The sequence below is a fragment of the Schistocerca cancellata genome, chromosome 8 (genome assembly GCF_023864275.1).
Source record: "Schistocerca cancellata isolate TAMUIC-IGC-003103 chromosome 8, iqSchCanc2.1, whole genome shotgun sequence".
NCBI lineage: Eukaryota > Metazoa > Arthropoda > Insecta > Orthoptera > Acrididae > Schistocerca > Schistocerca cancellata.
In genome coordinates this window covers 81,024,298-81,040,713 of record NC_064633.1, presented here as the reverse complement: position 1 = coordinate 81,040,713, position 16,416 = coordinate 81,024,298, and the positions used below count along the sequence as shown (strand labels likewise).

At 47.4% G+C, this 16,416-nt stretch overlaps 32 non-coding genes across 32 annotated transcripts; all 32 read right to left on the bottom strand.

The window, feature by feature from the left end:
• Nucleotides 1-68: 68 nt before the first annotated feature.
• Nucleotides 69-141, bottom strand: Trnak-cuu (transfer RNA lysine (anticodon CUU)). Its single transcript has one exon. It is a non-coding gene; the product is annotated as a tRNA-Lys (tRNA).
• A 440-nt stretch (nt 142-581) lies between these two features.
• Trnar-ucg (transfer RNA arginine (anticodon UCG)) lies at nt 582-654 on the bottom strand. The gene has a single exon. It is a non-coding gene; the product is annotated as a tRNA-Arg (tRNA).
• A 545-nt stretch (nt 655-1,199) lies between these two features.
• Trnat-agu (transfer RNA threonine (anticodon AGU)) lies at nt 1,200-1,271 on the bottom strand. The gene has a single exon. It is a non-coding gene; the product is annotated as a tRNA-Thr (tRNA).
• Nucleotides 1,272-1,592: 321 nt separating this feature from the next.
• Nucleotides 1,593-1,665, bottom strand: Trnak-cuu (transfer RNA lysine (anticodon CUU)). Its single transcript has one exon. It is a non-coding gene; the product is annotated as a tRNA-Lys (tRNA).
• A 440-nt stretch (nt 1,666-2,105) lies between these two features.
• On the bottom strand, nt 2,106-2,178 carry Trnar-ucg (transfer RNA arginine (anticodon UCG)). The gene has a single exon. It is a non-coding gene; the product is annotated as a tRNA-Arg (tRNA).
• A 545-nt stretch (nt 2,179-2,723) lies between these two features.
• Nucleotides 2,724-2,795, bottom strand: Trnat-agu (transfer RNA threonine (anticodon AGU)). Its single transcript has one exon. It is a non-coding gene; the product is annotated as a tRNA-Thr (tRNA).
• Nucleotides 2,796-3,116: 321 nt separating this feature from the next.
• Trnak-cuu (transfer RNA lysine (anticodon CUU)) lies at nt 3,117-3,189 on the bottom strand. Its single transcript has one exon. It is a non-coding gene; the product is annotated as a tRNA-Lys (tRNA).
• Nucleotides 3,190-3,629: 440 nt separating this feature from the next.
• Nucleotides 3,630-3,702, bottom strand: Trnar-ucg (transfer RNA arginine (anticodon UCG)). Its single transcript has one exon. It is a non-coding gene; the product is annotated as a tRNA-Arg (tRNA).
• Nucleotides 3,703-4,250: 548 nt separating this feature from the next.
• On the bottom strand, nt 4,251-4,322 carry Trnat-agu (transfer RNA threonine (anticodon AGU)). Its single transcript has one exon. It is a non-coding gene; the product is annotated as a tRNA-Thr (tRNA).
• Nucleotides 4,323-4,643: 321 nt separating this feature from the next.
• On the bottom strand, nt 4,644-4,716 carry Trnak-cuu (transfer RNA lysine (anticodon CUU)). The gene has a single exon. It is a non-coding gene; the product is annotated as a tRNA-Lys (tRNA).
• A 440-nt stretch (nt 4,717-5,156) lies between these two features.
• Trnar-ucg (transfer RNA arginine (anticodon UCG)) lies at nt 5,157-5,229 on the bottom strand. The gene has a single exon. It is a non-coding gene; the product is annotated as a tRNA-Arg (tRNA).
• A 554-nt stretch (nt 5,230-5,783) lies between these two features.
• Trnat-agu (transfer RNA threonine (anticodon AGU)) lies at nt 5,784-5,855 on the bottom strand. The gene has a single exon. It is a non-coding gene; the product is annotated as a tRNA-Thr (tRNA).
• A 321-nt stretch (nt 5,856-6,176) lies between these two features.
• Nucleotides 6,177-6,249, bottom strand: Trnak-cuu (transfer RNA lysine (anticodon CUU)). Its single transcript has one exon. It is a non-coding gene; the product is annotated as a tRNA-Lys (tRNA).
• A 440-nt stretch (nt 6,250-6,689) lies between these two features.
• On the bottom strand, nt 6,690-6,762 carry Trnar-ucg (transfer RNA arginine (anticodon UCG)). Its single transcript has one exon. It is a non-coding gene; the product is annotated as a tRNA-Arg (tRNA).
• Nucleotides 6,763-7,307: 545 nt separating this feature from the next.
• Nucleotides 7,308-7,379, bottom strand: Trnat-agu (transfer RNA threonine (anticodon AGU)). The gene has a single exon. It is a non-coding gene; the product is annotated as a tRNA-Thr (tRNA).
• Nucleotides 7,380-7,700: 321 nt separating this feature from the next.
• Nucleotides 7,701-7,773, bottom strand: Trnak-cuu (transfer RNA lysine (anticodon CUU)). Its single transcript has one exon. It is a non-coding gene; the product is annotated as a tRNA-Lys (tRNA).
• A 440-nt stretch (nt 7,774-8,213) lies between these two features.
• On the bottom strand, nt 8,214-8,286 carry Trnar-ucg (transfer RNA arginine (anticodon UCG)). Its single transcript has one exon. It is a non-coding gene; the product is annotated as a tRNA-Arg (tRNA).
• Nucleotides 8,287-8,834: 548 nt separating this feature from the next.
• On the bottom strand, nt 8,835-8,906 carry Trnat-agu (transfer RNA threonine (anticodon AGU)). The gene has a single exon. It is a non-coding gene; the product is annotated as a tRNA-Thr (tRNA).
• A 321-nt stretch (nt 8,907-9,227) lies between these two features.
• Trnak-cuu (transfer RNA lysine (anticodon CUU)) lies at nt 9,228-9,300 on the bottom strand. The gene has a single exon. It is a non-coding gene; the product is annotated as a tRNA-Lys (tRNA).
• A 440-nt stretch (nt 9,301-9,740) lies between these two features.
• Trnar-ucg (transfer RNA arginine (anticodon UCG)) lies at nt 9,741-9,813 on the bottom strand. Its single transcript has one exon. It is a non-coding gene; the product is annotated as a tRNA-Arg (tRNA).
• A 545-nt stretch (nt 9,814-10,358) lies between these two features.
• Nucleotides 10,359-10,430, bottom strand: Trnat-agu (transfer RNA threonine (anticodon AGU)). Its single transcript has one exon. It is a non-coding gene; the product is annotated as a tRNA-Thr (tRNA).
• A 321-nt stretch (nt 10,431-10,751) lies between these two features.
• On the bottom strand, nt 10,752-10,824 carry Trnak-cuu (transfer RNA lysine (anticodon CUU)). The gene has a single exon. It is a non-coding gene; the product is annotated as a tRNA-Lys (tRNA).
• A 440-nt stretch (nt 10,825-11,264) lies between these two features.
• Nucleotides 11,265-11,337, bottom strand: Trnar-ucg (transfer RNA arginine (anticodon UCG)). Its single transcript has one exon. It is a non-coding gene; the product is annotated as a tRNA-Arg (tRNA).
• A 545-nt stretch (nt 11,338-11,882) lies between these two features.
• On the bottom strand, nt 11,883-11,954 carry Trnat-agu (transfer RNA threonine (anticodon AGU)). Its single transcript has one exon. It is a non-coding gene; the product is annotated as a tRNA-Thr (tRNA).
• Nucleotides 11,955-12,275: 321 nt separating this feature from the next.
• Trnak-cuu (transfer RNA lysine (anticodon CUU)) lies at nt 12,276-12,348 on the bottom strand. The gene has a single exon. It is a non-coding gene; the product is annotated as a tRNA-Lys (tRNA).
• Nucleotides 12,349-12,788: 440 nt separating this feature from the next.
• Nucleotides 12,789-12,861, bottom strand: Trnar-ucg (transfer RNA arginine (anticodon UCG)). Its single transcript has one exon. It is a non-coding gene; the product is annotated as a tRNA-Arg (tRNA).
• Nucleotides 12,862-13,406: 545 nt separating this feature from the next.
• On the bottom strand, nt 13,407-13,478 carry Trnat-agu (transfer RNA threonine (anticodon AGU)). Its single transcript has one exon. It is a non-coding gene; the product is annotated as a tRNA-Thr (tRNA).
• Nucleotides 13,479-13,799: 321 nt separating this feature from the next.
• On the bottom strand, nt 13,800-13,872 carry Trnak-cuu (transfer RNA lysine (anticodon CUU)). Its single transcript has one exon. It is a non-coding gene; the product is annotated as a tRNA-Lys (tRNA).
• Nucleotides 13,873-14,312: 440 nt separating this feature from the next.
• Nucleotides 14,313-14,385, bottom strand: Trnar-ucg (transfer RNA arginine (anticodon UCG)). Its single transcript has one exon. It is a non-coding gene; the product is annotated as a tRNA-Arg (tRNA).
• Nucleotides 14,386-14,930: 545 nt separating this feature from the next.
• Trnat-agu (transfer RNA threonine (anticodon AGU)) lies at nt 14,931-15,002 on the bottom strand. Its single transcript has one exon. It is a non-coding gene; the product is annotated as a tRNA-Thr (tRNA).
• Nucleotides 15,003-15,323: 321 nt separating this feature from the next.
• Nucleotides 15,324-15,396, bottom strand: Trnak-cuu (transfer RNA lysine (anticodon CUU)). Its single transcript has one exon. It is a non-coding gene; the product is annotated as a tRNA-Lys (tRNA).
• A 440-nt stretch (nt 15,397-15,836) lies between these two features.
• On the bottom strand, nt 15,837-15,909 carry Trnar-ucg (transfer RNA arginine (anticodon UCG)). Its single transcript has one exon. It is a non-coding gene; the product is annotated as a tRNA-Arg (tRNA).
• Between the last annotated feature and the right edge of the window lie 507 nt (nt 15,910-16,416).

Here is a 16,416-nt window from a genome sequence, read left to right as displayed (position 1 = left end):
TTACGTTCATTACGCAAGGCTCACGAGAGGGGCGCATGTTGGATCCGCGTAGACACAAAATTTTGCGCCGCCCAGCGTGGGGCTCGAACCCACGACCCTGAGATTAAGAGTCTCATGCTCTACCGACTGAGCTAGCCGGGCTGCACGCAACGCGTTACGAGCCATACAATACTGATGTGACCTGCGACCATCTATTGAAGATTCTTTTGACTACAGCTTATTTCCTGCTGCCACAAATCAGCTACAATCCTATTCAATGAAAAATTGTCTCCGAAAGGCATCAAATCTGCATGAAATGATACGTGGCTATCAGCACCATTATTCAACACACATGCTCGACTGTGCGCAGACGCCTGTGGCGTAGCCCTTGGCTCCTGAATCAGATGCAGTAGTTCCAACAAAAACTCTCCTGAACGGCACTGTGCCGAAAACTTCGCTACAGATCACCCTTGTCTTGCTTGTGCTTCTGGTAGACGCCGGTTTTGCAGCCAGGAAGCGGACAGCAGCAACTTCCAACTAGTTTTAGAGTACTCAAACAACACAGTAAAACAGCATGCATCTTTTGCAGAACAGGAAAAACTCGACCGTGACAGGATTCGAACCTGCAATCTTCGGATCCGAAGTCCGACGCCTTATCCATTAGGCCACACGGTCACTGGCGCAATATACTTCCCCACTCACACCTCGTTTTCGCCATTTGTACACTTGGCAGAATGAATTTCCCATCTTTGACGCAGTTCTCCATCTCAAATTTCAGTACTAAAAGTACGACGCTACTTCTTGCTGTGTCCCATCGCAAGTTACATTCAAGCCCTTATGACGCTGATCAAACAAGAGGTGGCAAATCAGCTTCAATCGTTTAGTGCCATCTCAGTCGCTTGCAGAAGGTACCTCACCCTATGTGATACAATGGCGAATTGTCGCTATTACCAAAGCGGCGGCGGCGCCGACGACGACGACGACAATCGCGAGGGTCTTTATCAGGGGTAGAAAATACATCACAAGAACTAAGTATTTCACGTCGGCATTCTCCGGAGACTGCCTAAAGCAGCAGTTTCTGGTGCCCACTTTAATAGCACCATTCACACTATTCATTTGCGAGAGCATTTCTTAAATACCGCACCCATTCATAATTTTTTTTATCCTTGACCGCTTTTTTCGAAAGGGCCACGGTGGGAGGGGCTGTTACAAAATTCATTTGCCGCCTGTGAGGATCGAACTCACGACCTCTGGTTTACTAGACCAGCGCTCTGCCACTGAGCTAAGGAGGCGCCTCCTAGCGGACTTTTAGGATACTTTGTTCTTACAAACTAGTGAATCGGAGCCCTTCAGCTCGAAACGCACCGCATGAGCGACCATTATTTGCATTTAGTTAGCACAGCTGCTGCTTTCCTACACATCTCACACTATATCGATGTACAACTAAAATTGCAAAACAACACATTTATTTCATTTCAGAGTCACTTTCAGCTTCAAATACCGTTCCTCTGATATTCATACGAAGCTAGGCATCGTCGTAACCCGTTACGTTCATTACGCAAGGCTCACGAGAGGGGCGCATGTTGGATCCGCGTAGACACAAAATTTTGCGCCGCCCAGCGTGGGGCTCGAACCCACGACCCTGAGATTAAGAGTCTCATGCTCTACCGACTGAGCTAGCCGGGCTGCACGCAACGCGTTACGAGCCATACAATACTGATGTGACCTGCGACCATCTATTGAAGATTCTTTTGACTACAGCTTATTTCCTGCTGCCACAAATCAGCTACAATCCTATTCAATGAAAAATTGTCTCCGAAAGGCATCAAATCTGCATGAAATGATACGTGGCTATCAGCACCATTATTCAACACACATGCTCGACTGTGCGCAGACGCCTGTGGCGTAGCCCTTGGCTCCTGAATCAGATGCAGTAGTTCCAACAAAAACTCTCCTGAACGGCACTGTGCCGAAAACTTCGCTACAGATCACCCTTGTCTTGCTTGTGCTTCTGGTAGACGCCGGTTTTGCAGCCAGGAAGCGGACAGCAGCAACTTCCAACTAGTTTTAGAGTACTCAAACAACACAGTAAAACAGCATGCATCTTTTGCAGAACAGGAAAAACTCGACCGTGACAGGATTCGAACCTGCAATCTTCGGATCCGAAGTCCGACGCCTTATCCATTAGGCCACACGGTCACTGGCGCAATATACTTCCCCACTCACACCTCGTTTTCGCCATTTGTACACTTGGCAGAATGAATTTCCCATCTTTGACGCAGTTCTCCATCTCAAATTTCAGTACTAAAAGTACGACGCTACTTCTTGCTGTGTCCCATCGCAAGTTACATTCAAGCCCTTATGACGCTGATCAAACAAGAGGTGGCAAATCAGCTTCAATCGTTTAGTGCCATCTCAGTCGCTTGCAGAAGGTACCTCACCCTATGTGATACAATGGCGAATTGTCGCTATTACCAAAGCGGCGGCGGCGCCGACGACGACGACGACAATCGCGAGGGTCTTTATCAGGGGTAGAAAATACATCACAAGAACTAAGTATTTCACGTCGGCATTCTCCGGAGACTGCCTAAAGCAGCAGTTTCTGGTGCCCACTTTAATAGCACCATTCACACTATTCATTTGCGAGAGCATTTCTTAAATACCGCACCCATTCATAATTTTTTTTATCCTTGACCGCTTTTTTCGAAAGGGCCACGGTGGGAGGGGCTGTTACAAAATTCATTTGCCGCCTGTGAGGATCGAACTCACGACCTCTGGTTTACTAGACCAGCGCTCTGCCACTGAGCTAAGGAGGCGCCTCCTAGCGGACTTTTAGGATACTTTGTTCTTACAAACTAGTGAATCGGAGCCCTTCAGCTCGAAACGCACCGCATGAGCGACCATTATTTGCATTTAGTTAGCACAGCTGCTGCTTTCCTACACATCTCACACTATATCGATGTACAACTAATATTGCAAAACAACACATTTATTTCATTTCAGAGTCACTTTCAGCTTCAAATACCGTTCCTCTGATATTCATACGAAGCTAGGCATCGTCGTAACCCGTTACGTTCATTACGCAAGGCTCACGAGAGGGGCGCATGTTGGATCCGCGTAGACACAAAATTTTGCGCCGCCCAGCGTGGGGCTCGAACCCACGACCCTGAGATTAAGAGTCTCATGCTCTACCGACTGAGCTAGCCGGGCTGCACGCAACGCGTTACGAGCCATACAATACTGATGTGACCTGCGACCATCTATTGAAGATTCTTTTGACTACAGCTTATTTCCTGCTGCCACAAATCAGCTACAATCCTATTCAATGAAAAATTGTCTCCGAAAGGCATCAAATCTGCATGAAATGATACGTGGCTATCAGCACCATTATTCAACACACATGCTCGACTGTGCGCAGACGCCTGTGGCGTAGCCCTTGGCTCCTGAATCAGATGCAGTAGTTCCAACAAAAACTCTCCTGAACGGCACTGTGCCGAAAACTTCGCTACAGATCACCCTTGTCTTGCTTGTGCTTCTGGTAGACGCCGGTTTTGCAGCCAGGAAGCGGACAGCAGCAACTTCCAACTAGTTTTAGAGTACTCAAACAACACAGTAAAACAGCATGCATCTTTTGCAGAACAGGAAAAACTCGACCGTGACAGGATTCGAACCTGCAATCTTCGGATCCGAAGTCCGACGCCTTATCCATTAGGCCACACGGTCACTGGCGCAATATACTTCCCCACTCACACCTCGTTTTCGCCATTTGTACACTTGGCAGAATGAATTTCCCATCTTTGACGCAGTTCTCCATCTCAAATTTCAGTACTAAAAGTACGACGCTACTTCTTGCTGTGTCCCATCGCAAGTTACATTCAAGCCCTTATGACGCTGATCAAACAAGAGGTGGCAAATCAGCTTCAATCGTTTAGTGCCATCTCAGTCGCTTGCAGAAGGTACCTCACCCTATGTGATACAATGGCGAATTGTCGCTATTACCAAAGCGGCGGCGGCGCCGACGACGACGACGACGACAATCGCGAGGGTCTTTATCAGGGGTAGAAAATACATCACAAGAACTAAGTATTTCACGTCGGCATTCTCCGGAGACTGCCTAAAGCAGCAGTTTCTGGTGCCCACTTTAATAGCACCATTCACACTATTCATTTGCGAGAGCATTTCTTAAATACCGCACCCATTCATAATTTTTTTTATCCTTGACCGCTTTTTTCGAAAGGGCCACAGTGGGAGGGGCTGTTACAAAATTCATTTGCCGCCTGTGAGGATCGAACTCACGACCTCTGGTTTACTAGACCAGCGCTCTGCCACTGAGCTAAGGAAGCGCCTCCTAGCGGACTTTTAGGATACTTTGTTCTTACAAACTAGTGAATCGGAGCCCTTCAGCTCGAAACGCACCGCATGAGCGACCATTATTTGCATTTAGTTAGCACAGCTGCTGCTTTCCTACACATCTCACACTATATCGATGTACAACTAAAATTGCAAAACAACACATTTATTTCATTTCAGAGTCACTTTCAGCTTCAAATACCGTTCCTCTGATATTCATACGAAGCTAGGCATCGTCGTAACCCGTTACGTTCATTACGCAAGGCTCACGAGAGGGGCGCATGTTGGATCCGCGTAGACACAAAATTTTGCGCCGCCCAGCGTGGGGCTCGAACCCACGACCCTGAGATTAAGAGTCTCATGCTCTACCGACTAAGCTAGCCGGGCTGCACGCAACGCGTTACGAGCCATACAATACTGATGTGACCTGCGACCATCTATTGAAGATTCTTTTGATTACAGCTTATTTCCTGCTGCCACAAATCAGCTACAATCCTATTCAATGAAAAATTGTCTCCGAAAGGCATCAAATCTGCATGAAATGATACGTGGCTATCAGCACCATTATTCAACACACATGCTCGACTGTGCGCAGACGCCTGTGGCGTAGCCCTTGGCTCCTGAATCAGATGCAGTAGTTCCAACAAAAACTCTCCTGAACGGCACTGTGCCGAAAACTTCGCTACAGATCACCCTTGTCTTGCTTGTGCTTCTGGTAGACGCCGGTTTTGCAGCCAGGAAGCGGACAGCAGCAACTTCCAACTAGTTTTAGAGTACTCAAACAACACAGTAAAACAGCATGCATCTTTTGCAGAACAGGAAAAACTCGACCGTGACAGGATTCGAACCTGCAGTCTTCGGATCCGAAGTCCGACGCCTTATCCATTACGCCACACGGTCACTGGCGCAATATACTTCCCCACTCACACCTCGTTTTCGCCATTTGTACACTTGGCAGAATGAATTTCCCATCTTTGACGCAGTTCTCCATCTCAAATTTCAGTACTAAAAGTACGACGCTACTTCTTGCTGTGTCCCATCGCAAGTTACATTCAAGCCCTTATGACGCTGATCAAACAAGAGGTGGCAAATCAGCTTCAATCGTTTAGTGCCATCTCAGTCGCTTGCAGAAGGTACCTCACCCTATGTGATACAATGGCGAATTGTCGCTATTACCAAAGCGGCGGCGGCGCCGACGACGACGACGACGACGACGACAATCGCGAGGGTCTTTATCAGGGGTAGAAAATACATCACAAGAACTAAGTATTTCACGTCGGCATTCTCCGGAGACTGCCTAAAGCAGCAGTTTCTGGTGCCCACTTTAATAGCACCATTCACACTATTCATTTGCGAGAGCATTTCTTAAATACCGCACCCATTCATAATTTTTTTTATCCTTGACCGCTTTTTTCGAAAGGGCCACGGTGGGAGGGGCTGTTACAAAATTCATTTGCCGCCTGTGAGGATCGAACTCACGACCTCTGGTTTACTAGACCAGCGCTCTGCCACTGAGCTAAGGAAGCGCCTCCTAGCGGACTTTTAGGATACTTTGTTCTTACAAACTAGTGAATCGGAGCCCTTCAGCTCGAAACGCACCGCATGAGCGACCATTATTTGCATTTAGTTAGCACAGCTGCTGCTTTCCTACACATCTCACACTATATCGATGTACAACTAAAATTGCAAAACAACACATTTATTTCATTTCAGAGTCACTTTCAGCTTCAAATACCGTTCCTCTGATATTCATACGAAGCTAGGCATCGTCGTAACCCGTTACGTTCATTACGCAAGGCTCACGAGAGGGGCGCATGTTGGATCCGCGTAGACACAAAATTTTGCGCCGCCCAGCGTGGGGCTCGAACCCACGACCCTGAGATTAAGAGTCTCATGCTCTACCGACTAAGCTAGCCGGGCTGCACGCAACGCGTTACGAGCCATACAATACTGATGTGACCTGCGACCATCTATTGAAGATTCTTTTGATTACAGCTTATTTCCTGCTGCCACAAATCAGCTACAATCCTATTCAATGAAAAATTGTCTCCGAAAGGCATCAAATCTGCATGAAATGATACGTGGCTATCAGCACCATTATTCAACACACATGCTCGACTGTGCGCAGACGCCTGTGGCGTAGCCCTTGGCTCCTGAATCAGATGCAGTAGTTCCAACAAAAACTCTCCTGATCGGCACTGTGCCGAAAACTTCGCTACAGATCACCCTTGTCTTGCTTGTGCTTCTGGTAGACGCCGGTTTTGCAGCCAGGAAGCGGACAGCAGCAACTTCCAACTAGTTTTAGAGTACTCAAACAACACAGTAAAACAGCATGCATCTTTTGCAGAACAGGAAAAACTCGACCGTGACAGGATTCGAACCTGCAATCTTCGGATCCGAAGTCCGACGCCTTATCCATTAGGCCACACGGTCACTGGCGCAATATACTTCCCCACTCACACCTCGTTTTCGCCATTTGTACACTTGGCAGAATGAATTTCCCATCTTTGACGCAGTTCTCCATCTCAAATTTCAGTACTAAAAGTACGACGCTACTTCTTGCTGTGTCCCATCGCAAGTTACATTCAAGCCCTTATGACGCTGATCAAACAAGAGGTGGCAAATCAGCTTCAATCGTTTAGTGCCATCTCAGTCGCTTGCAGAAGGTACCTCACCCTATGTGATACAATGGCGAATTGTCGCTATTACCAAAGCGGCGGCGGCGCCGACGACGACGACGACAATCGCGAGGGTCTTTATCAGGGGTAGAAAATACATCACAAGAACTAAGTATTTCACGTCGGCATTCTCCGGAGACTGCCTAAAGCAGCAGTTTCTGGTGCCCACTTTAATAGCACCATTCACACTATTCATTTGCGAGAGCATTTCTTAAATACCGCACCCATTCATAATTTTTTTTATCCTTGACCGCTTTTTTCGAAAGGGCCACGGTGGGAGGGGCTGTTACAAAATTCATTTGCCGCCTGTGAGGATCGAACTCACGACCTCTGGTTTACTAGACCAGCGCTCTGCCACTGAGCTAAGGAGGCGCCTCCTAGCGGACTTTTAGGATACTTTGTTCTTACAAACTAGTGAATCGGAGCCCTTCAGCTCGAAACGCACCGCATGAGCGACCATTATTTGCATTTAGTTAGCACAGCTGCTGCTTTCCTACACATCTCACACTATATCGATGTACAACTAAAATTGCAAAACAACACATTTATTTCATTTCAGAGTCACTTTCAGCTTCAAATACCGTTCCTCTGATATTCATACGAAGCTAGGCATCGTCGTAACCCGTTACGTTCATTACGCAAGGCTCACGAGAGGGGCGCATGTTGGATCCGCGTAGACACAAAATTTTGCGCCGCCCAGCGTGGGGCTCGAACCCACGACCCTGAGATTAAGAGTCTCATGCTCTACCGACTAAGCTAGCCGGGCTGCACGCAACGCGTTACGAGCCATACAATACTGATGTGACCTGCGACCATCTATTGGAGATTCTTTTGACTACAGCTTATTTCCTGCTGCCACAAATCAGCTACAATCCTATTCAATGAAAAATTGTCTCCGAAAGGCATCAAATCTGCATGAAATGATACGTGGCTATCAGCACCATTATTCAACACACATGCTCGACTGTGCGCAGACGCCTGTGGCGTAGCCCTTGGCTCCTGAATCAGATGCAGTAGTTCCAACAAAAACTCTCCTGATCGGCACTGTGCCGAAAACTTCGCTACAGATCACCCTTGTCTTGCTTGTGCTTCTGGTAGACGCCGGTTTTGCAGCCAGGAAGCGGACAGCAGCAACTTCCAACTAGTTTTAGAGTACTCAAACAACACAGTAAAACAGCATGCATCTTTTGCAGAACAGGAAAAACTCGACCGTGACAGGATTCGAACCTGCAATCTTCGGATCCGAAGCCCGACGCCTTATCCATTAGGCCACACGGTCACTGGCGCAATATACTTCCCCACTCACACCTCGTTTTCGCCATTTGTACACTTGGCAGAATGAATTTCCCATCTTTGACGCAGTTCTCCATCTCAAATTTCAGTACTAAAAGTACGACGCTACTTCTTGCTGTGTCCCATCGCAAGTTACATTCAAGCCCTTATGACGCTGATCAAACAAGAGGTGGCAAATCAGCTTCAATCGTTTAGTGCCATCTCAGTCGCTTGCAGAAGGTACCTCACCCTATGTGATACAATGGCGAATTGTCGCTATTACCAAAGCGGCGTCGGCGCCGACGACGACGACGACGACAATCGCGAGGGTCTTTATCAGGGGTAGAAAATACATCACAAGAACTAAGTATTTCACGTCGGCATTCTCCGGAGACTGCCTAAAGCAGCAGTTTCTGGTGCCCACTTTAATAGCACCATTCACACTATTCATTTGCGAGAGCATTTCTTAAATACCGCACCCATTCATAATTTTTTTTATCCTTGACCGCTTTTTTCGAAAGGGCCACGGTGGGAGGGGCTGTTACAAAATTCATTTGCCGCCTGTGAGGATCGAACTCACGACCTCTGGTTTACTAGACCAGCGCTCTGCCACTGAGCTAAGGAGGCGCCTCCTAGCGGACTTTTAGGATACTTTGTTCTTACAAACTAGTGAATCGGAGCCCTTCAGCTCGAAACGCACCGCATGAGCGACCATTATTTGCATTTAGTTAGCACAGCTGCTGCTTTCCTACACATCTCACACTATATCGATGTACAACTAAAATTGCAAAACAACACATTTATTTCATTTCAGAGTCACTTTCAGCTTCAAATACCGTTCCTCTGATATTCATACGAAGCTAGGCATCGTCGTAACCCGTTACGTTCATTACGCAAGGCTCACGAGAGGGGCGCATGTTGGATCCGCGTAGACACAAAATTTTGCGCCGCCCAGCGTGGGGCTCGAACCCACGACCCTGAGATTAAGAGTCTCATGCTCTACCGACTAAGCTAGCCGGGCTGCACGCAACGCGTTACGAGCCATACAATACTGATGTGACCTGCGACCATCTATTGAAGATTCTTTTGACTACAGCTTATTTCCTGCTGCCACAAATCAGCTACAATCCTATTCAATGAAAAATTGTCTCCGAAAGGCATCAAATCTGCATGAAATGATACGTGGCTATCAGCACCATTATTCAACACACATGCTCGACTGTGCGCAGACGCCTGTGGCGTAGCCCTTGGCTCCTGAATCAGATGCAGTAGTTCCAACAAAAACTCTCCTGAACGGCACTGTGCCGAAAACTTCGCTACAGATCACCCTTGTCTTGCTTGTGCTTCTGGTAGACGCCGGTTTTGCAGCCAGGAAGCGGACAGCAGCAACTTCCAACTAGTTTTAGAGTACTCAAACAACACAGTAAAACAGCATGCATCTTTTGCAGAACAGGAAAAACTCGACCGTGACAGGATTCGAACCTGCAATCTTCGGATCCGAAGTCCGACGCCTTATCCATTAGGCCACACGGTCACTGGCGCAATATACTTCCCCACTCACACCTCGTTTTCGCCATTTGTACACTTGGCAGAATGAATTTCCCATCTTTGACGCAGTTCTCCATCTCAAATTTCAGTACTAAAAGTACGACGCTACTTCTTGCTGTGTCCCATCGCAAGTTACATTCAAGCCCTTATGACGCTGATCAAACAAGAGGTGGCAAATCAGCTTCAATCGTTTAGTGCCATCTCAGTCGCTTGCAGAAGGTACCTCACCCTATGTGATACAATGGCGAATTGTCGCTATTACCAAAGCGGCGGCGGCGCCGACGACGACGACGACAATCGCGAGGGTCTTTATCAGGGGTAGAAAATACATCACAAGAACTAAGTATTTCACGTCGGCATTCTCCGGAGACTGCCTAAAGCAGCAGTTTCTGGTGCCCACTTTAATAGCACCATTCACACTATTCATTTGCGAGAGCATTTCTTAAATACCGCACCCATTCATAATTTTTTTTATCCTTGACCGCTTTTTTCGAAAGGGCCACGGTGGGAGGGGCTGTTACAAAATTCATTTGCCGCCTGTGAGGATCGAACTCACGACCTCTGGTTTACTAGACCAGCGCTCTGCCACTGAGCTAAGGAGGCGCCTCCTAGCGGACTTTTAGGATACTTTGTTCTTACAAACTAGTGAATCGGAGCCCTTCAGCTCGAAACGCACCGCATGAGCGACCATTATTTGCATTTAGTTAGCACAGCTGCTGCTTTCCTACACATCTCACACTATATCGATGTACAACTAAAATTGCAAAACAACACATTTATTTCATTTCAGAGTCACTTTCAGCTTCAAATACCGTTCCTCTGATATTCATACGAAGCTAGGCATCGTCGTAACCCGTTACGTTCATTACGCAAGGCTCACGAGAGGGGCGCATGTTGGATCCGCGTAGACACAAAATTTTGCGCCGCCCAGCGTGGGGCTCGAACCCACGACCCTGAGATTAAGAGTCTCATGCTCTACCGACTAAGCTAGCCGGGCTGCACGCAACGCGTTACGAGCCATACAATACTGATGTGACCTGCGACCATCTATTGAAGATTCTTTTGACTACAGCTTATTTCCTGCTGCCACAAATCAGCTACAATCCTATTCAATGAAAAATTGTCTCCGAAAGGCATCAAATCTGCATGAAATGATACGTGGCTATCAGCACCATTATTCAACACACATGCTCGACTGTGCGCAGACGCCTGTGGCGTAGCCCTTGGCTCCTGAATCAGATGCAGTAGTTCCAACAAAAACTCTCCTGATCGGCACTGTGCCGAAAACTTCGCTACAGATCACCCTTGTCTTGCTTGTGCTTCTGGTAGACGCCGGTTTTGCAGCCAGGAAGCGGACAGCAGCAACTTCCAACTAGTTTTAGAGTACTCAAACAACACAGTAAAACAGCATGCATCTTTTGCAGAACAGGAAAAACTCGACCGTGACAGGATTCGAACCTGCAATCTTCGGATCCGAAGTCCGACGCCTTATCCATTAGGCCACACGGTCACTGGCGCAATATACTTCCCCACTCACACCTCGTTTTCGCCATTTGTACACTTGGCAGAATGAATTTCCCATCTTTGACGCAGTTCTCCATCTCAAATTTCAGTACTAAAAGTACGACGCTACTTCTTGCTGTGTCCCATCGCAAGTTACATTCAAGCCCTTATGACGCTGATCAAACAAGAGGTGGCAAATCAGCTTCAATCGTTTAGTGCCATCTCAGTCGCTTGCAGAAGGTACCTCACCCTATGTGATACAATGGCGAATTGTCGCTATTACCAAAGCGGCGGCGGCGCCGACGACGACGACGACAATCGCAAGGGTCTTTATCAGGGGTAGAAAATACATCACAAGAACTAAGTATTTCACGTCGGCATTCTCCGGAGACTGCCTAAAGCAGCAGTTTCTGGTGCCCACTTTAATAGCACCATTCACACTATTCATTTGCGAGAGCATTTCTTAAATACTGCACCCATTCATAATTTTTTTTATCCTTGACCGCTTTTTTCGAAAGGGCCACGGTGGGAGGGGCTGTTACAAAATTCATTTGCCGCCTGTGAGGATCGAACTCACGACCTCTGGTTTACTAGACCAGCGCTCTGCCACTGAGCTAAGGAGGCGCCTCCTAGCGGACTTTTAGGATACTTTGTTCTTACAAACTAGTGAATCGGAGCCCTTCAGCTCGAAACGCACCGCATGAGCGACCATTATTTGCATTTAGTTAGCACAGCTGCTGCTTTCCTACACATCTCACACTATATCGATGTACAACTAAAATTGCAAAACAACACATTTATTTCATTTCAGAGTCACTTTCAGCTTCAAATACCGTTCCTCTGATATTCATACGAAGCTAGGCATCGTCGTAACCCGTTACGTTCATTACGCAAGGCTCACGAGAGGGGCGCATGTTGGATCCGCGTAGACACAAAATTTTGCGCCGCCCAGCGTGGGGCTCGAACCCACGACCCTGAGATTAAGAGTCTCATGCTCTACCGACTGAGCTAGCCGGGCTGCACGCAACGCGTTACGAGCCATACAATACTGATGTGACCTGCGACCATCTATTGAAGATTCTTTTGACTACAGCTTATTTCCTGCTGCCACAAATCAGCTACAATCCTATTCAATGAAAAATTGTCTCCGAAAGGCATCAAATCTGCATGAAATGATACGTGGCTATCAGCACCATTATTCAACACACATGCTCGACTGTGCGCAGACGCCTGTGGCGTAGCCCTTGGCTCCTGAATCAGATGCAGTAGTTCCAACAAAAACTCTCCTGAACGGCACTGTGCCGAAAACTTCGCTACAGATCACCCTTGTCTTGCTTGTGCTTCTGGTAGACGCCGGTTTTGCAGCCAGGAAGCGGACAGCAGCAACTTCCAACTAGTTTTAGAGTACTCAAACAACACAGTAAAACAGCATGCATCTTTTGCAGAACAGGAAAAACTCGACCGTGACAGGATTCGAACCTGCAATCTTCGGATCCGAAGTCCGACGCCTTATCCATTAGGCCACACGGTCACTGGCGCAATATACTTCCCCACTCACACCTCGTTTTCGCCATTTGTACACTTGGCAGAATGAATTTCCCATCTTTGACGCAGTTCTCCATCTCAAATTTCAGTACTAAAAGTACGACGCTACTTCTTGCTGTGTCCCATCGCAAGTTACATTCAAGCCCTTATGACGCTGATCAAACAAGAGGTGGCAAATCAGCTTCAATCGTTTAGTGCCATCTCAGTCGCTTGCAGAAGGTACCTCACCCTATGTGATACAATGGCGAATTGTCGCTATTACCAAAGCGGCGGCGGCGCCGACGACGACGACGACAATCGCGAGGGTCTTTATCAGGGGTAGAAAATACATCACAAGAACTAAGTATTTCACGTCGGCATTCTCCGGAGACTGCCTAAAGCAGCAGTTTCTGGTGCCCACTTTAATAGCACCATTCACACTATTCATTTGCGAGAGCATTTCTTAAATACCGCACCCATTCATAATTTTTTTTATCCTTGACCGCTTTTTTCGAAAGGGCCACGGTGGGAGGGGCTGTTACAAAATTCATTTGCCGCCTGTGAGGATCGAACTCACGACCTCTGATTTACTAGACCAGCGCTCTGCCACTGAGCTAAGGAGGCGCCTCCTAGCGGACTTTTAGGATACTTTGTTCTTACAAACTAGTGAATCGGAGCCCTTCAGCTCGAAACGCACCGCATGAGCGACCATTATTTGCATTTAGTTAGCACAGCTGCTGCTTTCCTACACATCTCACACTATATCGATGTACAACTAAAATTGCAAAACAACACATTTATTTCATTTCAGAGTCACTTTCAGCTTCAAATATCGTTCCTCTGATATTCATACGAAGCTAGGCATCGTCGTAACCCGTTACGTTCATTACGCAAGGCTCACGAGAGGGGCGCATGTTGGATCCGCGTAGACACAAAATTTTGCGCCGCCCAGCGTGGGGCTCGAACCCACGACCCTGAGATTAAGAGTCTCATGCTCTACCGACTGAGCTAGCCGGGCTGCAAGCAACGCGTTACGAGCCATACAATACTGATGTGACCTGCGACCATCTATTGAAGATTCTTTTGACTACAGCTTATTTCCTGCTGCCACAAATCAGCTACAATCCTATTCAATGAAAAATTGTCTCCGAAAGGCATCAAATCTGCATGAAATGATACGTGGCTATCAGCACCATTATTCAACACACATGCTCGACTGTGCGCAGACGCCTGTGGCGTAGCCCTTGGCTCCTGAATCAGATGCAGTAGTTCCAACAAAAACTCTCCTGAACGGCACTGTGCCGAAATCTTCGCTACAGATCACCCTTGTCTTGCTTGTGCTTCTGGTAGACGCCGGTTTTGCAGCCAGGAAGCGGACAGCAGCAACTTCCAACTAGTTTTAGAGTACTCAAACAACACAGTAAAACAGCATGCATCTTTTGCAGAACAGGAAAAACTCGACCGTGACAGGATTCGAACCTGCAATCTTCGGATCCGAAGTCCGACGCCTTATCCATTAGGCCACACGGTCACTGGCGCAATATACTTCCCCACTCACACCTCGTTTTCGCCATTTGTACACTTGGCAGAATGAATTTCCCATCTTTGACGCAGTTCTCCATCTCAAATTTCAGTACTAAAAGTACGACGCTACTTCTTGCTGTGTCCCATCGCAAGTTACATTCAAGCCCTTATGACGCTGATCAAACAAGAGGTGGCAAATCAGCTTCAATCGTTTAGTGCCATCTCAGTCGCTTGCAGAAGGTACCTCACCCTATGTGATACAATGGCGAATTGTCGCTATTACCAAAGCGGCGGCGGCGCCGACGACGACGACGACAATCGCGAGGGTCTTTATCAGGGGTAGAAAATACATCACAAGAACTAAGTATTTCACGTCGGCATTCTCCGGAGACTGCCTAAAGCAGCAGTTTCTGGTGCCCACTTTAATAGCACCATTCACACTATTCATTTGCGAGAGCATTTCTTAAATACCGCACCCATTCATAATTTTTTTTATCCTTGACCGCTTTTTTCGAAAGGGCCACGGTGGGAGGGGCTGTTACAAAATTCATTTGCCGCCTGTGAGGATCGAACTCACGACCTCTGGTTTACTAGACCAGCGCTCTGCCACTGAGCTAAGGAGGCGCCTCCTAGCGGATTTTTAGGATACTTTGTTCTTACAAACTAGTGAATCGGAGCCCTTCAGCTCGAAACGCACTGCATGAGCGACCATTATTTGCATTTAGTTAGCACAGCTGCTGCTTTCCTACACATCTCACACTATATCGATGTACAACTAAAATTGCAAAACAACACATTTATTTCATTTCAGAGTCACTTTCAGCTTCAAATACCGTTCCTCTGATATTCATACGAAGCTAGGCATCGTCGTAACCCGTTACGTTCATTACGCAAGGCTCACGAGAGGGGCGCATGTTGGATCCGCGTAGACACAAAATTTTGCGCCGCCCAGCGTGGGGCTCGAACCCACGACCCTGAGATTAAGAGTCTCATGCTCTACCGACTGAGCTAGCCGGGCTGCACGCAACGCGTTACGAGCCATACAATACTGATGTGACCTGCGACCATCTATTGAAGATTCTTTTGACTACAGCTTATTTCCTGCTGCCACAAATCAGCTACAATCCTATTCAATGAAAAATTGTCTCCGAAAGGCATCAAATCTGCATGAAATGATACGTGGCTATCAGCACCATTATTCAACACACATGCTCGACTGTGCGCAGACGCCTGTGGCGTAGCCCTTGGCTCCTGAATCAGATGCAGTAGTTCCAACAAAAACTCTCCTGAACGGCACTGTGCCGAAAACTTCGCTACAGATCACCCTTGTCTTGCTTGTGCTTCTGGTAGACGCCGGTTTTGCAGCCAGGAAGCGGACAGCAGCAACTTCCAACTAGTTTTAGAGTACTCAAACAACACAGTAAAACAGCATGCATCTTTTGCAGAACAGGAAAAACTCGACCGTGACAGGATTCGAACCTGCAATCTTCGGATCCGAAGTCCGACGCCTTATCCATTACGCCACACGGTCACTGGCGCAATATACTTCCCCACTCACACCTCGTTTTCGCCATTTGTACACTTGGCAGAATGAATTTCCCATCTTTGACGCAGTTCTCCATCTCAAATTTCAGTACTAAAAGTACGACGCTACTTCTTGCTGTGTCCCATCGCAAGTTACATTCAAGCCCTTATGACGCTGATCAAACAAGAGGTGGCAAATCAGCTTCAATCGTTTAGTGCCATCTCAGTCGCTTGCAGAAGGTACCTCACCCTATGTGATACAATGGCGAATTGTCGCTATTACCAAAGCGGCGGCGGCGCCGACGACGACGATGACGACGACAATCGCGAGGGTCTTTATCAGGGGTAGAAAATACATCACAAGAACTAAGTATTTCACGTCGGCATTCTCCGGAGACTGCCTAAAGCAGCAGTTTCTGGTGCCCACTTTAATAGCACCATTCACACTATTCATTTGCGAGAGCATTTCTTAAATACCGCACCCATTCATAATTTTTTTTATCCTTGACCGCTT